Consider the following 21374-nt stretch of genomic DNA (forward strand, 5'->3'; position numbering starts at 1 on the left):
GCAGTTGCTCATCTCTTCATTGAAAGCATCTTCTGATCATCAAAGCAACTTAACCTCATTGTTTGTTTGTTTGTTTGTTTTTGTTGTTGTTTGAACACAGTCTTGCTCAGTGAACTAGGGCAGGGGTCCCCAACTGCCGGTCCACGGACCGGTCGGCAGGGCATTTGGTACCGGGCCTCACAGAAAGAATTTGCCTTAATTCCGTTTTATTTATTTCGAAATACGAAAGATGTTTTATTTTGAAAAATTACCGGATTCTCCGTTACATCCGTCTGTGTCACGTTTGACTCACGTCAAACCACGCTTCTCCGTCACGTGACCGATTACGCTAAAAACAAAACGTTAGAGTTCGCAAAATGAGTTAAAAAACTGCTGGAGATCGCAAATGACGGCGGCCTTAAAAGTACGTTCGAGACAACTGGATTAAAGTTATGGCTGAATACTCTGAGATCGCCACAATAGCACTGTTGCTATTTCCAACATCCTACCTGTGTGAGGTGGGGGGTTTCTGCACCAACGGCGACTAAAACAAAATTACGAAATCGACTGGACATAAACCACACACTTGAGGTGTCATTGTCTCCTATTACCCCGAGATGGGACCGTCTAGTTGCAGAAAATCAAGCTCGGGGCTGTGGTGAGTCGTCATTTTCATGCACTTTGAATTTGCGTTGTATCGTATTTTGAAGGCATTAAACATTACCATAGCGATCAGTGTTGCGGCCAGATTAGACGCTCCTTGTGTTTATTGTTATATTTTGAAAACACCACAGTTTTCATGCATCTCATACCATATTTTGTTGTATTAATCCGCCACATCTTAAATGCCGGTCCCTGAAAATATTGTCTGACATAAACCCGTCCGTGGGGCAAAAAAGGTTGGGGACCCCTGAACTAGGGTACATGTTTTATGCTTATTCATATTCTGGTCGCAGTGTTTCCATATTTCCCGCTTCCTGGAAAGCACCTTCTGCCAATTAATGGTTGAGTGACAAAAGGATAAGACCGCAAAGGCCTCTGAAGTGAGGGATCCCTGCGACAAAACCTCATTGACTTTTTCACAAATTTAACAGGGTTTTGATCAATTCTGCCTCACACAATAAAACATGTCGCATGTTTGTTGCGGTAGTTGGGTGTCTTTGTTTCTTTCTTTATGTGAAGCACTCCTTGCCAAGGCAAGAAAGTGAGGCATTGTTGAACTGAGAGGAAGGCAGAGGGCCCCATCAACTAAACCTCAGTGGCTTTTTAACACATTTAACCTCTTTCACACTGGCTTCACATATTAAAACGAAGTAACACTGTTTCATGACGAATGCTTTTTCTGAATCTGGTAGTCATGTGGATACGTTTCTTGCTTCGGGAAATGTGTTTTCTGCCAACTATATCAAGAATGACGGGAGGATGAGACATCGCAGGCCCGAAAGGATGTCCATGAAATAGCCATTGACTTTTGAATGAATTCAACAGGGCCTCATTCACTGCGGCCTCACATAATGAGGCACGGCAACGTGAATTCCTGATGGATGCTCATTCAAGTTCTCTTCGTCATGCCGCTACGTTTCCTACCTGCTGCTAACCAAAGAAGTTTCTGTGATGGAAAAAAAAAAGAAGTTCAGGTAGCGTGCAGGAAACACTGAGGACAGTTTGTACCGAACGGCTCAAAGTTTCTCTTTTCCTGAACATCTGCTGCATGTTTGTCAGCAGTTGTTATTCCTCAGGACCAAGGCAGTTTTCCTCCACGTATTCAGTGAAATAAAATTGTGACGACAGGAGAGCGAGTCGGGACGCTAAACAGGTGGTGCTGTCCTCGTCTTCCGGCGAAGTGGTACCTCCTCCGCGCTTCTATTTTTCTACGCTTGGGCGCCTTGACATTTTGTCAGGGAGAGGTGAACTCTATTCAGGGCCTCTCTGTGGAAAGCTTCATTACTTTGTCCCGTACCCCCCCAAAATATTAGCATCACAGGAAAAGAGGTGAAGGAAGGGGAAGTCAGGTTGGCCAGGTTGTTCAGTGAATTTACGGCACCGTTATTTTGCCACTCAGCATGATTGTATTCATATTAACCCCCCCCCCCCCATCCCGCCAAGGTCGCCGCCCGCACGCCACCCACCTGCCGACCTTGCGCTCCGTGCGAGCCCTCAGAGGAGGGCGGCGTAGCGTTAACTGGAAACCCTTCAGCTTTCAGCTTTGATGGACAGTGGAAATAAAGGCGCCGGCTCAATGACACGCCAATCTGCCGCTGTCAGTCGCCACGTAAAAAGAGTTTCCGGCCAGACAAAGCCCGACAGCCCCTCGAGCCGAGCCAGCCACCGGCCGAGGCCACGCGCCGCCGAATGGATGCATTGATCAGACGCGAGGACGCCGCCGCCCTCGCCGTGTTTTTCGTCGGATGGCCACCAATCACAAATAAGAGAGAGGCTGTCTCCTCATGTTAAGGTCGCCTCTGCAGTTTGACTCCGTAGCCGTGACACAGGGAGGGACCCGGCCCCCGGGTCACACTTTTCATCATATTGGATCCATATGTGATGTTATAGGGGCAACATAATATCCTGATGTCACATTTTACCTTGTTTTTCATATCCCAATCTCAAACAAATTAAATATGGGTGATGGAATTCAGTTCTGATCCAAAACATGAGCCTCCAGTCCTCATCTGTGACCTAAAAATGTTAATAAATCAATATGGGGGCTTATTTTACAGTTCAAGTGTGTAACTCAGTTGATTTCATATTCATATCAATTTATGTCACTGAAATGAATTGAAAACAACAACAAACAAAAATCGCAGTATGTTAAAAAAACAAGAGAAAGTCAAGATAAAAAGCAATTTTATGAAGTGAATATGTGCCTTGAATGCGCTATTTAGTGATGTCAGGTGCTGGAGTCGGGTTGGTCAGTTCGTCTGCGTGAGAGTTTTGATATTGGGGTTTTCTGAAAAGTGTTATTTTTGTCTCAATCATTTTAATTCGTTCATTGTCTTATTCATTATGTTATTCATTTGTCATATTACAACTAAGTATCGAATTAAACACATTGCATTTGCATTTCGCTCATTCTAATCTAAAACGTGAGCCTTCAGGCATCCTCTGTCGCCTCAACGTTGACAAAAGTCACAACATTTTGAAGACGTGATTAAATTCTTCCCGAGTGCTTTGATCTGATTAGAATTCAGCTCCTCCTGTTGCAAGATTTCCGATTTGCCCAAACTGCGCTGTGGTCCCTCCAAAACACAAGTCTTTAGCCAGTGCTAGTGAGCCACGTTTGATTGACAAATATATTAACCAATCAGATTGTGTGTTTGCAACCCCCCCCCCCCCCCTTCCCCCGTGCCTTTTGAAATGGTGGTGAGACAGAGTACTCCCTAATGAAAATAAGCTAACTAAGAAACTAAATCCATATTGTATGTAATGCTTTGTAATACTTATAATACGTTTTCTATATTTAGTGATATCTTTTAAACCAGTGCTCGTGAGCCGGTATGATTGACAAATGTGTAATCCCATCAGATTGTGTGTTTGTATCATTTCCCCCGCCCCCGTGCTTTTTTTGAAATCCTGGTGATCCAGCGTGCTACCGAATGAAAATAAGCAGATTAAGAGGCTAAAATCAGTTTCGGTGTGATGCGTGTACTTTTTCTCTATATTTAGTGTTACTTTTCAAATAGAAATACAACAGATGGCTTCAGTCTGCGTCGAAGGAAAACTAAAATCTGTATGCGACACATATTTATAGACTCAAAAGAGCAATTGAACTCCTCTCAAGAGGATGAGAGAAGGATGCATTCAGTCTTCAAATAATGTGCTGTTTCAGTGAGTATAATGAACTTGATTCATATTTTGCATTTCTTTGTCACATTTCTCAGTTATTAGTGTCGCTTGTGTTGCGCTGGAGATGATGAGTGTGGCACAGCTGCGGCTGTACTGCTTGGAGATCGGTTCAAGTGTCTGCTCATTTGTTCTATTTTATGGCATTATTTTGCATTCTGGTGACGTTAGATGTCTGAGTGTGTTGTGGTGTAAGAGTCTTGCTTTATATTGTTGTTTTTCTGGTTGTGGTGAGGAACGCTAATTAGGATGAAGTTTCGGAAGGCGAGGCCCATGGTAGGAAATGACATGTGGGTGACGATACTCAAGTGGCCGTCTACCAGTGCATTTTACCACAAGGGTTCTTTTTTGCATGCTGTCCGGCGGAACATGTGTGTAAATCATGCACGCTGGTGCCACATACGGAGATTTTTGTCATTATCAAGTTGGCCAAAGTTCCTAGCAAGTGGCACCCTCAAAACAAAACGGTCGACTTCCTGTATATTTCACAGCATGTGTTCTGTGAGGATTTCCTCTCACGATGAACATACAGACGAAATTGTTTTTCAATCGGACTCACTGGTGCCCAAACCTGTAATTTTGTAACCTTTTTCCCCGCTCCTCCCAAGCGACGAAAGGCTGTGCGTACTTCAGTGCAGCACATCATCAAATGGCACCTATAGGCTGTAGTTATTTAAAGGTTGTCACATAATTATGGCTCTCATCCGAGACCCTCGATGTGCTCTGAGTAATGCGGGGGGTCAATGCGTGCAAGCCGCCGGATGATTTTAGCGGGCACTCTTGCTCTTCTCTCTCCTCTCTGTAAAAGGCAATTATCAGTGGCAAAATGGCAGCTCCTTCTGCGTCCATTTGTGGCTCACATCACACACGGGATAACATCTATGTTTGGTAATTATCCGAATTAGCATTTCTGCTGGCCACGATGCGTTCAAAGGCGAGCCCGTGTGTCGGCTATGATACCGCCAACGTCAGATCTCTGACTCTCTTGATGTTCTGTGCATCATATGGCGAAATATTGAGCGACACCTCACAGATTGGATGCAGAATCCAAAAGAAAAAGCGAAAATTATTTGACTCCTGCAAGCTCTGAATGGATGTAGATTATTATACAGATATTTTGGAGAGAAGTTGGGTAGATTATTGTACACATGTTCACGTTGATTGTTATAAAGTATGTTGTGCAGATTGGTGTTGGATAGATTGTAGTTTTGGATGTGTCAAATTTTTTTTTTTGACTGATTGTTGAATAGATCGTTATACAGAGAGTTGGGTAGACTGTTGTACAGACTGTTGTGTTTAGTGTTGTGCAAAAAAAGTAGCATAGATTTTGTACAGAATGTAACATTGATTGGTATGTGGATTATTGTACAGATATTTTGGACAGTCGTTTGCTGTGTAGATTATAATAGAGTATCTTGGGTAGATTGTTGTACTGGACGTTGTGTCGATTATTGAGCAAAAAGAATGTTGTCATGGTTTGTGTGGATTTCTGTACAGAGTTTTGTCATAAATGTTGTGGAGATTGTTGTACAAATTATTGGATAAAAACTTGTTTAGACTGCCAAACAGAAAACTGGGTAAATTGTTGCACATACTGAGGTGTTGAATCTTCTGAAAGATGGTGATTTTTTGGGGGGGGTGTGATGTAGATTTTTCCACGTTATTTTAGATTGCTATATGTTATACACAGATTTTTTTTCCCACTGAACGTAACACATAACGTGTAGATTGTTTTGCAAGAATGTATCGAAATTTTGCTAGATTGTCACACTATTGACCCTTTAGAAGGAGAAATTGTCCAGAGCAGAATCTCCGTATGCAGCACACAAGGTCTTCGGACAAAGAGGCAAAGGGGGACATTTTTACCTTAATGAATTTAAAAGGAGACAAGTGAAGTTTGTTCCTGCGGTGACAGCCAGCAACATAATGTCACCAAAACATGACGTTCTGTTTGGCGGCAGGTCGCACATCCTGACAGTTGCCTGGCCCGACCCATCACCCCGCCGGCCCGACCCCTCACAGATGCGAGTCTGTCGCCCGACGTGTGACACCACTTACTGTCGGAGCGTGACGTCGCCAAGGCAACAGGAGTTGTCATGTGGGGAGTGCGCATGAAGCATTGGAAAAAAGGAAACTGAGTCAATTAAAACTAAAAGGAAACAAGAGGGCACACAGGGTCGTGTGTGTGTGTGTGTGTGTGTGTGTGTGTGTGTGCGTGTGTGTGTGAGAGTGTGTTTGCATGTGCGCGCCAATTTACTGGCAGCAGCCATTTTGTGTGATTGGCACTTTAAGCCTTCATAAGACAAAAGAGCATGTTTGATGTACAAAATGGAGGCGGCCCACCTGAGGCGGTGCCTCAGAAAACTAGGATCATACTGAGCAAAAAAGTTATGGATAAATATAGATTTCAAATATAATATGGGTTCATCATCACAGAAAATAAATATCTGAATACATTAAATATGACTGAATGAATATAATTAATTGTTATTAACTACCAGAGATGGGCACTTGACCATATTTTGCCGGTATGTCCTCTGTCCCATTTTGTCCTTGCCCCCCCCCCCCCCCGAAAAAAACCCTCATTCGTGCATAATGCCATGGAAGAAAGGCATGCGCGGGGGGCAATTAATACTCTACAGTGAAACTCCTCTGCAACGAAAGAAACCTACATGGGCGAAAATACCCCCTAGTGTGAAAACATTTTCATGCATGAAAGCCATTTTATGCGTGAGATTTCACGATTTTCTGCTCCACCTAAAACGAAAAGTCCCCCTTTTCCATTATACAAAAACTTTTTCTCTGCTCTTGCCTCGCAACTAGATTCACAACAATGAAAACAAGCCTTCCGCAAAATTATAATCCAACCTCAGCATGCCACAACGACCTCTACTGATTCGTTCAGAAACGGCAACAGCAACCACCGCACTGGTTTACACATGCGCAGTAGTACAGGAAGTATTTGTTTCAGACGCAGCACGAACGTTGCATTGCTAAAATGGCGAAAACAGACCTTTGCATACCAAGGAGTTAAGAAAAGCAAATCATTAACGCTTGAAGACAGGGTAAAGGTAATAAAAATGAGAGATGGAGGGCGCAAAATAAAAGACATTATGCAAGAAATTGATGTAAGTGAAAGTAAATGCTGATCGTATATTTCACAATTCCTTTCCCTTTTTTCTTTCTACACTGGCTGTATGAAGTGTCAAACAAGTGTATGCTCATACTTATGCACTATTGGAATAAAAAATAAAAAGTACACATATACTGTATGTTTTTTGTGTGTGTTTGTGTTCACTTTGCTACAGTGAAAAGTCCTCTGCTGTGAAAAATGTCTTGCTGCAAACATGATTTTGTTGTTGAGGAGTTTCACTGTACAGACGAGACATCACTTACTTTGCTCCACTCAATATCCGTACCAATGCTGATCCCATCTTGAATGATGTCTTTTGCAACAAAACTGTTATCATAGACAACATTGACAAAACATGTACAAAAAACTTGTACACAACATTCACCAGATTTTTCATATGAAAAGCTGCATTGATTCTTGGACAGGTTGTTGCCCAGAATGTTGTGTAGATTTTGCTGCAAGCTCTTGTATAGGATGTTGGGTAAATTGTTATACTGAAATTAGGGAGATTGTGTCACACAATGTTGTGTACATTGTGGTACAGATTGTTCTGTTGAATTGTGGTTCGATGGTTGTGCAAAATGTCTAGATTGTGGTGCAGATTTTTTTTAAAAGAAGAAAAGTTTACTCGAGAGTTGGACAGATTATTAGAGCAGATTGTTGCACAGAATGTTGGGTAGATTGTTGTATGCCCCGATGCTTGGGTTGTTTCAGATTGTGGTCAAAGTTTTACAGAATGTGAGGTATTTTTTTGGGGACAGATTGTTATTTTGATTCGTGGGTAGGTAGATTCTTATCCAGGATTTTGTGTGGATTGTCGTGTAAATGTTTGGACACAGAGTGGAGAATATCGTCGGTGAGAATGTCGAACGGCAGCATGTTGTACAAATCTTTGGGGGTATTGCTGAACCGTAAAATGTTCTCTGCATTTTTCAAAGTCATTCATTTTTTTTCCAAGATGTGCTTTTTATTTTTTTTCAAATGTGCATTCATCCTTTTTGTTTGTCTTGAATGCAGGGTGGAAAACGGTTTGTCAATAGAGGCGGCGAGGAGCGCACCGCGATTAGGCGACACGCGACGGATAACAAAAGGTAGGAATCCAAATATTAGAGCTGGTGTCTGTGTGACTGTGCTGAAATATTAATCGAAGGAGGCGGCTCATCAATTATTCATGTTCACTCACTCACGTGTACGTCTTCTAGTTAAGGTTGCCGCAATACACTTGTGAGACAAAAAAAAAGAAAAAGTTGGCCAACTTTTTCGTTCCCAGCTAATGAGACGCCGGCTTATGCCAAGGTTGCCTTCAAGATCGTGTGATGATGATACGTGTGTGTACACAAATGGTTTGCAAACACACACACAAGAACAAATACAAACTTGTGCACAATGTGCTACCTCTCTTGAATCAATGAATTTTATTTTTGTACAAATCCAATTTAGTCTTTCAACTCTTCTTTTAAAAGGGTAAAGATCAAAGTCTGAGATGAACCTAAACCACACACACCCGCCCCCAGCTATATCGAAAATTCATCTTCCATTGCTTTTCGTTAGTTTGTATATGGCCAATTCAAATTTGTGTGCCTTCAGTGTAGTACCACGTTGTGCCACACCATGTCCGGCATCACTGAGTTTTACTGGAGGCGATGCAGCCATATCTTAATCTTAATCTAAATCTTAAAGGTAAGAAGAGGCAGAGAAGGTCCCCAACTACTTGAAGCTGCAGTAATCGTTTTCACACAGCAGAGAAAATATGTATACTGTGGAGTACCTGTAATTATTGCTGTGTGCTCTGTGTGCTCTGCTTGTGTTGTTGCGCCTTGTGTGTTTGAGTCACAGTGATTTGTAAATTCTAAATTTCCGTAACATCTCTGCCAAATTCCATGAGCCCGTTGATATTTCACATTATGTATCAGCGGACGTTTGTGTGACAAAATGAAATCAAATTAGATTTGAGGTGCAATGATTAATTAATTAATTAATCAAGAACTAATCGACTGTCAAATTAATTGACAACTGCTTTGATAAGTGATTACTGTATTTTCCGCACGATAAGGCGCGTCGAACTATAAGTCAATGAATGGCCAATGAATGGCCTATTTTCAAAATGTTTTCATATTTAGGGTGCACCGCATTAAAAGGCTACAATAGTGGCTGGGGTTGTGTTATACGTCCACTAGATGAAGCTACGCTCAAGGGAATGCAATACAATACAGCTTTATTTCTACAGCTTTCACTACCACTGCAGCTAAAACAAAGTGCTTTTAAAAATTCTACGCCCGAGAAATAAGAATATTGATCCATATATAAGGCGCATCGGATTATAAGGCGCACTGTCAGCTTTCGAGAAAATTGAATGCTTTTGGTGCACCTTATAGTGCGGAAAATACGGTAATCGTTTAGAGGCCTTGTTTAACTTGGTCCTAATCTTTAAAATTCCAGCCTCTCAGCAGTCTAGATCCTCTCCGATTTCTGTAGTTCTGCATGAAAGAAGACTGATTATCTTTGGTTTATCCAAATAAGACATTTGCATCTACTGTGGAAAACAATAATCAATTTTTTAATTGTTTTATTTATTTATTTTTTTACGGAACAAGCCAATCCCCAAATCACAATAAATTCATGTTTGTGCCTTTTCTGCACTGTCAATTTGAAATAATGTGCTGTTTTTGAACAAATTGATGGAAATTCATCATATGAGTCATCGATTAAGAATAATAAAAAAAAATCAATAGATTAAACAATTGTTAAGTGCAGCCCTAGAGTGGAGTAAATTCGGAGAGATTTTGAAATACATTATGCATGTTTTTACATATTTGCTGAAAACGTGCAAAGACTGTGAACTATGTAATAGTCAATTGAGGAGATATTGAGCTGTTTTTCACCATTTCACTTTTCTTGATATTTTTTTTTTTGGGAGGGGGGGCTGGCTAAAACAGCAGGCATACATTATGTCCCCACTTTCCTGCTATAAGGGAACCGAAACTCCTTTGTTCATCAGCATTATCTTGCACAATTGCGACATGCAGTTAGCTAGCTAGCTGGGCATGGCGGAACTCTAAAGACGACTTTGAAGATTGTGAATGATCACATTACTGTGCCGTCCGTCTGTATCAAAGTTGCTCTTCCAAAACCCAGCACGCAATCTGTGGCGTCGCAGCTGAAGATAATATAGTGTTGTTGGCAGCAGGGATGATGCCGACGCATTCCTCACTGACTCCTGCGACAGAGCACAGCTGAGTAACTGTATTCTTGTTACATTTGCAGGGGGAGGGGGGAAGGGCTTCAACCTGGTTGAGGGGGAGCGCAGGCAGGTGCCAGTGGAATTCCTAATAAGCACTTCATTTCCCTGCGTTGGCACGAGACTCAGGGTGGCCGTCAGAATGACTGAAACGCTGACAGTAATGAGGGGCTCTAGGAGGCCACCCTGACGAATTACATGCACGCCACTTAACAACCCTTCTCTTCCCTTCCCAAACCACCATCAGTCCTTACTTCCTTCCATCCTTCCTTGCCACTTCAGAGAGGAGGGAATTCATTCTGACAAAACAAGTTTGTTTCGTAAACATCAATGAGACTTCGGTCTTTAATGAAATGAAGATATGTGTGTTTTCTAAACATCGCTGACAATTTATGTTCAGCGACAATCTCAAACAACTCCTCAGTCAACCTACCCAATGTGAGCACAGACATTTTAGTTGTCAATGACCCGAACAGACATATTATTACTAGGATTTATTGGGGTTTTTTTTGGTCCCAATGATTGAGTGGTTAACGCGTCGACCTCACAGTGCAGAGGTTGTGGGTTTCGATCCCGGCTCCGGCCTTCCTGTGTGGAGTTTGCATGTTCTCCCCAGGCCTGCGTGGGTTTTCTCCAGGTATTACGGTTTCCTCCTACATTCCAAAAACATGCATGGCAGGCTGATTGAACACTCTAAATTGTCCCTAGGTGTGGGTGTGAGCGCAAATGGTTGTTCGTCTCTGTGTGCCCTGCGATTGGCTGGCAAGCGGTTCAGGGTGTCCCCCGCCGACTGCCCGATGAGCGCGTATGAGGATTCAGCGTATCAGAAAATGGATGGATGGATTATTTGACATCAAGCATAATTTAGTCCTAAACAGCCTAACATACATGTTTGGTAAACAATTTATTTGTCAATAAACCAAACAAATTCACATTTTCTTTAACCCTTTCAGGGACAGCGGTTACTACAGTGGTCAGTTTACCATGTTATCAGGTTACAGGGTGATTGAAAAGGTGAAGCATCAAAAACAATTTAGAAACGTTAACCAACTCAACCAACACGTAAACATGAAGTTGGTCGTCAATGATTCTTACAAATGTTTTTTTTCTTTCACAAATATGTTCGGAATGTGGGAGGAAATCGGAGTACCCAAACCCAACCTCCCTGCCCCCCCCCCCAAAAACAAAAACAAAAACAAAAAAACACTCAGGGTCGGGGAGAATACACAAACTCTACAGTAAGGCCAGGAGGAGAATTGAACCCCGGACCTCTGTACTGTGAGGCGGACATGCGCACCAATCGCTCACCATGCCGCCCCATCGATAATTAAAAAAAATGTATTCTTCAAAACATCAAGCTCGTATTCAACCTAAATAACTTACGTCCTTTTTTAAATATCAGCGACAATTTGTTGTCGAAGCGTACCTCAAGGAGAATTTGAGTGTCAATGAATCTTAACAATTTTGGCCAACATCAAGGCGATTTTGATTCTTGACCGACAAGATGTCAGTTTTTGGTGAACATCAAGGAGAATTTGTTCTGCAACCCACAATACAGTCATTAGTGACTTCCTCGCCACTTCAGAGAGAAGGAGGAGGAGGACGAGGAAGGGGCTTGTAACTTATTCTGATGGCGTATCTCCTCCCCATCAGTCACGCACGGCTGCTAATCCTCCACAAGGAGGAAAGGGAAAAAAAGTAAAAGGCACGGGAAAGATGAGGGTGGAGGGCTAGTTAAAAAGATGTGACAGAGCGGATTTGCATTCGCAAGGCAACGACAAGAAGGAAAATAAAAAAAGCAGAAATTGGGGGATGGGGGATGAATCCTCAATGGGAGCGACCGTTATCCCCCCCCCCCCAAGGCAGAGAGCGGAAAGGACCGACACTGGCTAAGGTAAACGGTCACCACCGCCTATTGGCGACACTCTTTAACCTTTTCTCTCATTCGCTTTCATCGCAGACGCTTGACCAGAAATGTTTCGGGAGGATTTGGGATTATTTAAAGATGTCGGTCACCCGTAATTCAGATTTGATCCCGTTGGGAGAGCAACAGCAATGCCATTCGGTACTTCGTGGCTCTGTTGGTGTCTTTGTGAACAGCAGAAACAAACTCGTCTTTCACGAACTGAATGGACCTGTTTTATAAACATCAATATTTGTCTTCTGTGAATTTAACCTGCTTTCATAGCAATCAAGGCAAGGCAGCTTTATTTATGTCATGCATTTCAGAAACAAGGTAACTCAAATGTGCTTCGCAGAGTTACAAAACACCATTTAAAGGCAATATTTAAAAGCAAAATACAACGTATAGAAGAAAAAGAATTGGATGCATAAAAATTGATTTTAGGCTGGTTAAAGCAAAGTAGAAAAGTAAAATGTGGTTTACTAAGATTGTTAAAATAACATTGAGTGCAAGTACCTAATTTTGGAAAAGTTGGTAATAGAACTGCTCTAAAACACTTTCATCATAGGTCTAGTGGAAATACATTTATACTTGGGGCTGACCTCACTTCTGCTGGCAACATGTTTTATTTGCGTGCAGCACAACAATTACAAGCCGCTTCACCATGTTTGTTTTGAAACCTAGGTTCCTCTAATTGAACCGAATCTGCAGACCTCAGAGCCCTGCTCGGTTAATATTCATTTCTTTCATGTAATCGGAACCAAACCTTTCAGTGATTTTAAACATAAGTAGAATAATTTTTAAATCTATTGTATAGCTAACTGGGAGCCAGTGTGAAGCCTTTATGACTGGACTCATATGTTCAAAATTTCTCTGTTCTCCTTGACCCTCAGCTGTAGATGTTTGATGCTCTTTTGAGCAATTTCAACCAGAAGACCATCTATCGACTGGAGATAAAATCATGGATAAGGATTCTCTTGGTCTATTATCAAAGACAATTTAGTTGTCACTTAACCTAACATGTTTTATCTTCGATGTATCTAATGTATACATTTTTTGTAAATATCAATGATAGTTCAGTGTCAACAAAAACAAAACTGACATGCATGTCTTTGGAACGCTCAAAGACAAACTAAAATTTGATGATTCCAATGTGTGGAATTTTGGAAACGGCAAAGTCAACTTCTACTTTAGTTACACTTTCTGAAAACTCAATACAAATTTGGAGTCTGACAATTTTCCATCCATCCATCCATCCATCTTCTACCGCTTATCCAGGGCCGGGTCGCGGGGGCAGCAGCTTTAGCAGGAAAGCTCAGACTTCCCTCTCCCTTGCTACCTCTTCCAGCTCTCCCCGGGAGATCCCGAGGCGTTCCCAGGCCAGCTGGGTGACATAGTCTCTCCAGCGTGTCCTGGGTCGTCCTCGGGGTCTCCTCCCGGTGGGACATGCCCGGAACACCTCACCAGGGAGGCGTTCAGGAGGCATCCGAATCAGATGCCCAAGCCACCACATCTGGCTCCTCTCGATGTGGAGGAGAAGCGGCTCGACTCTGAGCCCCTCCCGGATGACCGAGCTTCTCACCTTATCTCTAAGGGAGAGCCCGGACACCCTGCGGAGAAAACTCATTTCGGCCGCTTGTATACGGGATCTCATTCTTTCCGTCACGAATTTTCTTCATTACAAAATACATTTCATTGTTGACCACTACATTGTACTTGATTCCCCCAAAAACATACATTGTGCCGATGAATAATCAACATATAAATATGTATATATATATATATATATATATTTTTTTTGGATGCTCACACTCAAATAGGCACATTTGCTTCCTCGGTGACTAAAATGTCTCCGATGCTGACAAAATTGCATGCGATAGTTTTGTTGAAGACTAAATTGTCTTTGATGTTGATGAAAACATGTACATTACCTTAATTGGCAACTTGAAATTGTCTTTGATGTTTACATTTGACAGCTTCCCTTCCTACATCCGCTGCACTGCACTCCACCGCTAATTAAATGTGCTGCAGCCTCATTACCCACAATTCCCTTTTCCGCCCGGGACACTTCCTGTTCCCGACCCCTGAATTTCTTAAAAATTATTGTTATTTTTTTAAGAATAATTGCCTCTCTGATGGATGATGTGTTTTCATCTCTCTTCCGGGACAGCAGTTAAGTGTCGTCATTGGTCGACTGCTCCAGCAGCATCGGGCGCCCCCTTCGCGTGACCTGCTGAGTCAGCGCGCGCACACACACACACACACTCACACACATACTCACACACACACACACACACATATACACACACACACACACACACACACACTGAAAAGCCCTCTCGAGATGCGTGTGACCCTATTATAACATTGTTAGAACCCTTCTCAGCGCGCGTCCCAATTTAAAGTAATGAGGACATCTTGGTCAATTATTGATCTCTTGAATAATTGCTTTGCGTCTACGATTACAAAAGCAACATCGCTCACATGCTTTCCATTTCTAGAACATTCTCTTCATGTCTGCTGTGTGTTTTTTTTTTTTTTAATCAAAAAAGGGCTTCAGGGGAGCCCCCGCTCCCCACCCCCAAATGGCCTTAAAGCTCATTTTGTGCTTTCTGCAATTTCCACACAATGTGCAGTAATGTGCTGCCATCAAGTTCATCATCTCGCTCGTGTTTAGTAATCTAATTGCCTCGTGATTACCATTTTACTGGAATATGACTACAACAAAAGCACTGAAGCCGGTGTAATTGGACTTTTTATGATATTTCCGACACAAATGAGAATCAGAGTCTTCAGCGGAGTCTTCAGCGAAGCTAACGCTGCGACTCTTTTAGTGAAAGTCAAAGACACTTTAGTCCTCAATGAAACTAACAAGTATTTTGGCGGAATGCAAAATGTGGTCAAGGAAGCTAATATGTCTGCAATTGAATGTTTAAACTCAATTTTTATACCACTGTTAAAAGTTGGGTTCCTATTTGAAAAGTTGAAAACCCTACTTTAAAACACTAATCCTTTTTTTCGAAACCCTCCTTTGAAACCCTAATCACTAATTACATTCTGAGAGTTGAACTCGAACATCAATTTCTTGTACACTTCACAATGGTACACTTATATTTCGGAAAGTCTTTTTATACTTCTATGTCATGTCTTTGTTTATCGTAGTTGCTTGTTATTGCAATACTAGTGTAGCCTATGCTACTGTAGACAAATGCCTTGTGTGTTTTACATACCGAGCCAATGAAGCATTTTCTGATTCTTATTTTTTAATAAGTCAAAAATCTTAACAGGTTCGATTCCAGCTCCGGCCTCCCTGTGTGGAGTTTGCATGTTCTCCCCGGGCCTGCGTGGGTTTTCTCCGGGTGCTCCGGTTTCCTCCCACATTCCAAAAAAAAACCCATGCATGTCAGGCTGATTGGACGCTCTAAATTGTCCCTAGGTGTGAGTGTGGGGCGTGGATGGTTGTTCGTCTCTGTGTGCCCTGCGATTGGCTGGCAACTGATTCAGGGTGTCCCCCGCCTACTGCCCGGAGATGGCTGGGATAGGCTCCAGCACCCCCCGCGACCCTAGTGAGGATCAAGCGGTTCGGAAAATGGATGGATGGATGGATTATTTTTTAATAAGTCAAAAATCTTAACATTTTCTGGGCTCGTGGACGTTTGTGGGCAGTGATGTTGACCTGCTGTTTTAATATTCAAGATACTCAAAAACAGCAAGCCGAACATCTGCCGATTCTAGCAGAGACCAAGGAACGACTCCGTCTAGTTTCCCTTCCTTCACGCGGTCCTGCATGTTTTGCCGTTAATTTAACTGCATCCTCATTACCCATAATTTCCTTTGCCACCCAGGATATTGACTGATCCTGGCCTCCTGATTTTCTTCTTTGAAAGAATAATTGCTTCTCTGGTGGGTGATGTGTCTTCATCTTGATTCTTGGAATCGGCCTCACCAGTAAAATAACACAACGTTGACCGGCTGCCACAGGGTTGAGCTAATTTGTCTTTGGGGTTGACAAAAACATCGACGTGAGTTTCATTGACAAATTGTCATTGCCGTTTACAAAAAAAAATAAAAAACACGATGATGTCGAAGGATCAGATTTGACTTGGGTGTTTTCAAAAAAACACGTTGACTAAATTGACTTCCAAAATAGCCGAATCTCGTGTCCGTGTGTTTGTGTGCGCGCATGTGTTTGTGTGTTTGTGTGTATATTTGCGTGTTTGTCAAGGATGACAATGGAACTTCGTTGTCTTTATTTGATTTGATAAAGCTCTGTTGTAGTTAGCTGCCAGTAGTTATCTCTGTTCTCAAAACCACACTGCTTTCGCACGACATATCGCACCGTAGGATCGCCATGCCACACCCCACACCCACTTACATTGTGTGCGACCATCAAAGCCATACTGAAATCATTGCCACAGCCCCAAAACTGACTGAGGAGGTGCACAAAGGGCTTTGTTACTAATTTTAATAAAAAATAAATAAAAAAAACACCCAAAACGTATATTTGGCAATAAATGAGTCAAGACTAATTTGTATTTGGCATTGACAAAAACATGTACATTGGGTTCATGGATGACTAAAATGACTAAACTTTCACTGATATTTTCAAAAAACTTGCCATTGAATAATCAGAAGGGTCTTCGGTGAAAGTTTTTATTGATGAATAGTCTTTGATGCTTACAACATCACATACACTAGTTTGTTTGAAGTCTAAAACATACCTTAGCTTCATTGCAAGCTAAATTGTCTTTTATGCATAGAAAACAATTTATTCTAAGATCGTACTAAATTGCTATTGATCACAAAAAATGTAAATTGGTGAATTAAAATTGGTGTTTCCACCAAAAAAAAAAATGTTAGCTTCATTGGCGGTTAAATTGATGCTTATCGTCATGTGTGCTTGGTTAGTCAAAGACCGATATGTCTTTGATGTTTTTGCTAACACAACATACGTTCGGTTCATGGACGACTAAATTGTCCTTAACGTTTATGCAAAACATTTTCATTGGCTTCAACTTTATTGTCTTTGATGTTTACAAAACCAAGTTATGTTGTTGAACTATCAATATTATCTTCGATGTCTGCACGAAATATAATTGTTTTTTTTTTTTTTTACATGAGAAAGAATTTACCACATTTTTGTCAGCATCAAAGACAATTTAATCGTCAGCAAACCGAACACATTTTTTCTTTCAGCTTGTTTCTGTACGCACTCGTTTTTGACATTTTGAGCCAAGCAATCGACTTTTTTCGCGGTATGATTACACAAAGGTTTATTACACCGCACGTGTTTGAATCGGTTTTCAATTCAAGCAGTCGTTCGCCAACTTTGCCCTGCATCTGATTGTCAATCAAATGCATTGGTCGCCGCTGATGACGAGCTGCGAGAGGCCGGAACCCTCAGCGGGCGTCGGTTGGGTCGGGCCGCCGAAAGCGCCAATGCCACCGGCGCGCCCGTTTGCCTCCGGGGAAATCAGTGGCGTGTGTAATTACCGTCTGCTCGCACGCTCCTGATTGATGCCTCTTGATGAAGTGGAGGCGTGATTGAAGAGTGAAGACGCTTTGGGAAAAATGGTGAAGAGGTCTTTTCACTGAGCGGACAGGAGCCTTGGTGATGGTTGCCGTCCTCATCTGTAGTCAGCAGTTTGGCCCCTGTGGCGTGATGGGAGAGCTGCCTTCTCAATTAGAGCTCTCAACTGGCTGAGTTCCAAACTGCATCTGACGCACATACAGAAAAGGTTTTCATTTATAAACAAACACAATGTTACTTCATCCCATGTCCATCATTTTAGAAGCATCAAGGACAATTCCTCAGCCAAACAACTTGAGTCTAAACAGACAATTTTGAGTCCATAATGAATATGATGGAGGTTTCTTTTTTAATTTTTTTTTCAAAGCAGGCACTGCCTGGCGGCCTTGTTCGGGAAAAAGTCTGCTTCTAACATTTTTATAAACATGAAAACATTTATTTCTTACACCAATGTAATTAATTGTTTCAACAGTAAAGACCACTTTTGAGTCTCCAAAACATTTTTGACTTTGATGCTTACAAATACGTCTTGGATGGGTTTTTTTGGGGTGTTTTATTTTATTTTTTTTGAGACATGGTTTTTCTCCAAATTGTCTTAAAATCATGTTTTTGTTGATTTTACTTTTTACAATGAGTAGTGCTTAACAACTCCCCCCGACCCCCCCGCGTCCTGCCTACTTTTGCCTGTAAAAGAAAAAAAAAGAGGGCCCAATGTCGTAAAGGTAACAAATTCAAGTTGTTCTTTTTAAGCTTTTGGAAGCATTCGCGCTGGCGTCTCGCCTTCACTTGACTTTCTTAATCGAGGCAGCTGCGGTCCCATCTCCCCCCCCCCCCCCCCCCCCCCCAATCGCCCACCCTCCATCCTGCCCGCCTTTCATAATCGCACGCAAGCTGCCATGACAGGTAGGAATTTGCTCCAGATTACGGCTGTAATATTTTGGCATTAAGGTGAATTAATGTTGCGGTGAATATGGGAAAATGCGGGTAATTACTCAATCTGTGGCACACTTAAGACATTTTAGGGACACCTCGGCGGATTTTCTCCCCTCCAGAAACCGCCATCCCTCCCCTTCTGTCGTCTTTAGCCTCCGCTCACGTCGTACCTGGATTTGTCGCTTGCCTGCTTCCAGGTAGAGCAAGCGTGTTCCCGAAATTAGCGGCCGTCAATGAAACCGACATACGTTGTTTTCAAGAGTAAAGACAGTTGAGTTGTCAACCAACCTTTTGACATGTTTTTTATCAACATCAAAGGCACATTGCGTGTTATGCACAGCGCTAAAGACAATTCACTGTATGTCTTCAATGAACCCAATATACTTGTGTTTGTAATCATCACAGAAAATTTTACATTATCCTAGAAGCAAACAAAAGGTTTTTTTGTGAATATGTAGACACAACGGAATAAAATTACTCTTTTGCAACGTCAAAAATGATTTCGATTTTAAAGAAACTGCACGTTTTTGTGAACATCAAAACTGTTTTGTTCACCAACCTTAACTTTAAACCAACCCAAGTTTTTTTAAACATCAAAGATTATTCTGTCACGAGTGAGCCTAACGGATGTTTTGTATGTGACTTTGTGTGTGTAAAACCTCCCTAAATTGTGTCTTTTGCAACATCCAATATGCAGTAGAGAGTATGTGTTTGTTATTACCAGCCATCACCACAAACTAGTTTTATGAAAACAATTTTGCCTTCAACGACCCAACTACATGTTTTCTACTGCTCAAAAGACACGTCAGGTTCCTTAAAGAGAATTTTAAGTCTTCAAAGAACATAATCGACATGTTTTTGTCAACTTTAAAATCACCACACAACCCAACGTCTCAACAATTTTCTTTCCTCAATCAACTTGAATTTTGTGTCTCTTATTGGTAACATCCAAGACAATTTAGTTTTTAATTCAACTCGCCGCAAAGGCCTTTGTAAACATTAGACATTACAACTCTGTTGTTGTTTTTTGTTTTTTTTTGCGAACAAACACAATTTAATCTTCAACCAATCTAACGAACATCTTTTTTTTTAAATATCTAGACCGATCCCCACACACAGGGTGGCCCCTTGATGAATTTTTGAAGGATGACAAAAATGCTATCTCAACCATACCCACTTAATTCAATTCCCGTTCACCACTAGATGGCACAGGTTCATTTTCATTAGGAAAGAAAAGTAGATCAACGCCATGAGCCATGACATGACGAATAGCGTTTTTGTGCGATTCAAGGAACCAGGTACTCTTTCACCATACGGAAGGAGGGTTTAATGCGCAACTACCAGGGAAAGGTGTGGCGACAAGTCATCATTACCTTTGCTGAGCATTCAATGGAACGAATCGGAATTTTACAGTGTCGCAAGTCATAGTCACAGTTTCAGGGTAAAAACCTGCAACCTATCTTAACCTGACAGTTAAGACACACATTCAACGAATGATGGCGACCATAAACTTGGGTAAAAATGCACAGAATGAGTTCTTAACATTGGTTTGCTGTTAAGCAGTTTTGTGCCATCTTTGAATAGTTACCTTTATGCATGAGAGCCGCCAGCATGACAAAATTAAAATAATTTTTAAAAAATCACAATATGTTGTTGTTGAAGAGTGGATCTTTGATATATGCATTTGACCATGAAACCGTGGTAATATATTTTTGACACAAGAATGTCAGAGACCTTTTAGGAAGACACCTTTGGAATTGTGAATCAAATATAAAAGATTCCTCCTTTTAAGAATTCTGGGGGTGTTTCGGTCAGAGAGATTAAGCGCAAATGTTTGCGCGTGGACAAAATGTCAAAAGCAATAAACATGCACACACACACACACACACACACAAATCTTCCTCTTCTGATAGAACTGTGTACTTGTAGACTCATTCAAACAAGCTTCATGCCATTCAGTTAACAGCTTGTTTTTGGGAAATAAAAAGACGATTTGGCGATACACTCTGAACTGGTCACCGGTCAATCGCAGGTTACAAATTGAGTGTGGTGTAGTTGTTTACACTGTCTGGATTTTGACCCCAGAATGTCAGATAGTTTTTATTTAGAGGCTTATGAAATGTTTTGAATTGAGAAGTAAATGAGTAAGTCTGCTTTCGAGAGGTTTTGGAGAGGCCAAACCCCCCCATCCCCAACAAACTTTTACATGTGCAAGAAAGGCCAACGTCTTCCTTTTTGAAGATACCTATGCCTGTGTGGCCATGATCTATGTGCGTCCACCATAAAGGCAAAATAATCATAACTGTAAGGCCCGATGCTTCCCAGGTGGACTGTTATTCAATAAAAATGCATATCAGCTGCCAGGCATCTGCCACTCTACCCGAAAATGGATTACAGCACTTTCTGTTTCTGATCCGGTGTTCCGGCTCACTGCGTTTACCAAAAGGTCGGCGATATTTTGACACCTCCTTGATTGACATTTTCCTAATGTTTGTCAACAAAAAGTGCGAGATTACTTGCAGGTGGCAGAAAGGTGATTGACTCCCCCAGACCTAAACTTCTGTTGGAGTTTGCGCAACCAGACATACCCCCAAATTTTTTTGTGGCAAAACCCTACCCTACCTTGGCGCTCTGCTCACCATGCATACCATCACCCACATTCTGCAATTAAGCAGTTTAATTGAACCTCTGCATTTATACGTACATCTTTCGAGCTGCTTAATCATCGGAGGTGCTGGAGCCCATCCCAGCCGTCCTCGGGCAGTCGGCGGGGGACACCCCCGAACTGGTTGCCAGCCAATCTCAAGGCACACAC

At 41.8% G+C, this 21374-nt stretch overlaps 1 long non-coding RNA gene across 1 annotated transcript in view; it reads left to right on the forward strand.

Annotated features, from left to right (window-relative positions):
- Nucleotides 1–311: 311 nt before the first annotated feature.
- Nucleotides 312–21374, forward strand: part of LOC147208886 (uncharacterized) — a 148443-nt gene continuing 127380 nt past the window's right edge. The window contains exons 1-2 of the long non-coding RNA XR_015098952.1: nt 312–637; nt 7973–8046. This is a non-coding gene — a long non-coding RNA (uncharacterized LOC147208886). The remainder of the gene's footprint in view (nt 638–7972; nt 8047–21374) is intronic.

This window comes from Hippocampus guttulatus, chromosome 2, assembly GCF_054856545.1.
Source record: "Hippocampus guttulatus isolate MCC_2025c chromosome 2, RoL_Hgut_1.0, whole genome shotgun sequence".
Taxonomy (NCBI): domain Eukaryota; kingdom Metazoa; phylum Chordata; class Actinopteri; order Syngnathiformes; family Syngnathidae; genus Hippocampus; species Hippocampus guttulatus.